Genomic DNA, 2,590 nt, shown 5'->3' with positions numbered 1-2,590 from the left:
AGGTGCGGTGGCTCACACCTATAATCCTAGCCCTCTGGGAAGCCAAGGCGGGCAGATTGCTTGAGCCCAAGATTTTGAGACCAGCCTGGGCAACAAGAGCAAAACTCCATCTCAAAAAAAAAAAAAAAAAAAAACCTTCCATAGCCAGTAGTATGTCAGTAATGAGCAAGGGTGTATTCTAATAAAACTTTATTTAAAAAAATAGGTAGTGGGCCGAATTTGGCCCATGGGCTATAATTTGCCAATTCTTATCTAGACTATAGTCTGGTCTAGTCAAGCCTCCTAAGGACAGAAGGAAACGAGCCTCCTATGTGACAGACTCTGGTAGGTGCTAGTGATGAACAAGAAAGATCAGTCCTCACCTTTGATATCTTTAGTACCCTACCAGAGGGCTGGTTTAGTTTTCTGTACATGGTAAAATCTTGGGCAATGGTTTTTGGATGGCCTCAAATGACTCAGACTCCTAAAAAGTTCCATCTTGTATGACTTCTGAACTTAGCTGTTGCTGTTCTCTCCCATCATTGCCCTGGATCTTTCATCCTTAGTCCAGTGACTTTGTGAATCTGTTACCATGTGGTAGGTGTGACCTGTGTAAAGACGGTAAAGAACTTCGGTATAAGACAACTCTCTGAGCCCTTGAGGACTTTATTAAAAGTTGATTTGCTCTTTCCCCAGATCTTTCAGTGTCAACTGTGTGGTAGGCACTGAGTATTCACAGACCAGTCTGTTCTTGTAGAGCTTATGGTCTGGTGGGAGAGGCAGATAAATAAAAGCAAATACATATTTACAAATCATGGCAAGTACTAGGAAGGAAACAGAAATGTAAGTGCTCAAGGGGGCCAGTAGTAGCAGGAAGAGGAGGGCAGAATCCTGTTCAGCACCACGAGTGGAAGAGGACATTGAAGTGGAGACTTAACGAATGAGAAATTGGCCGGGCGTGGTGGCCCATGCCTGTAATCTCAGCACTTTGGGAGGCCAAGGAGAGCAGATCACCTGAGGTCAGAAGTTTGAGACCAGCCTGACCAACAAGGAGAAACCCTGTCTCTACTAAAAATACAAAAGTAACCAGGCATGTTATCCCAGCCTGTTATCCCAGCTACTTGGGAGGCTGAGGCAGGAGAATCGCTCAAACCCGGGAGGCGGAGGTTGTGCTGAGCTGAGACTATACCATTGCACTCCAGCCTGGGCAAAAAGAGAGAAACTCTTGTCTCAAATAAAATAAAATAAAAAATAAAATAAGAAAGAGAAATAGCAGTCATCAAAGAACTGGGAGAAGAGCATTCCAGGTACTAGGAAGAGCATATGTAGAGGCTCTGGGGCAGGAAACGCTTTGCTTGCTTGAGGAGCTGAAAGCAGGGCCGTGGGGCTCAGCAATAGTGAGCAAGAAGGAGGGTATAGAAGTGTGGGGAGCCCTTAGAGTCGTGGAAAGAGTTTGGACTTAATTTAAAGTGATGGGAATCCATAGTGGATTAGTGTTAATCCACTTGGGCTGCCATAAGAAAATAACCATGTACTGGTTGACTTAAACCACAGTCGTTTATTTTCTCACAGTTCTGCAGACTGGAAGTCCAAGATGGAGGTGCCAGCAGGGTTGGTTTCTGGTGGGGCCTCTCTTTGGCTTGTAGTTGGCTGCCATCCTGCTGTGTTCTCACATGGCCCTTCCTCTGTGTGCACGGAGAAGGAGAGATCATGTGTTTATTTCTCCTCTTCTAAAGACACCAGTCCATGGCTGGGTGCAGCACTTTGGGAGGCTGAGGCAGGCAGATCACTTGAGGTCAGGAGTTCAAGACCAGCCTGGCCAACATGGTGAAACCCCGTCTCTACTAAAAATACAAAAATCGCCACAGTGGTGGGCACCTGTAATCCCAGCTACTCGAGAGACTGAGGCAGGAGAACCACTTGAACCTGGGAGGTGGAGGTTGCAGTGAGCTGAGATCGCGCCACTGCACTCCAGCCTGGGCAACAGCGAAACTCAGTCTAAAAGAACAATAAAATAAAATAAAGACACAAGTCCTGTTGGATTAGGGCCCCACCTGATTACCTCGTTTAATCTTAACTACCTCCTTAAAGGACCTGTCTCCATGTAGTCACATTGAGGGGTGTTATGGCTTCAACATATGACTTTGGGGGCTACAATTCAATCCACAACACCCAGGAAGGGTGTAAGCAGGAGAATGGCATGCCTTTGGTGGTCATGTGGAAGTTAATTGTGGAAAATCTAGTTAGAGGGATCTGGTAGCATTTCCAGGGAGAGGTGATGGTGGCCATGGAGATGGAGAGGAGGGGATGAATTGGAGGAATATTTGAGGCAAAAACGACTGGCTTTGCTGTTTTATAGCTTTATTTTATTTTATTTGTTTATTGGAGGTGGAGTTTCACTCTTGTTGCCCAGGCTGGAGTGCAGTGGCGTAATCTTGGCTCACTGCAACCTCCACCCTCCCGGGTTCAAGCAATTCTCCTGCCTCAGCCTCCCGAGTAGCTGGGCTTACAGGCATGTGCCACCACGCCTGGCTAATTTTTTTGTATTATTAGTAGAGATGGGGTTTCACCATGTTGGCAGGCTGGTCTCGAACTCTTGACCTCAGGTGAT

This window comes from Colobus angolensis, unplaced genomic scaffold (assembly GCF_000951035.1).
Source record: "Colobus angolensis palliatus isolate OR3802 unplaced genomic scaffold, Cang.pa_1.0 Scaffold108, whole genome shotgun sequence".
Taxonomy (NCBI): Eukaryota; Metazoa; Chordata; class Mammalia; order Primates; family Cercopithecidae; genus Colobus; species Colobus angolensis.
The sequence above is the reverse complement of the archived record's forward strand: the minus strand, read 5'-3'. Positions refer to the sequence as shown.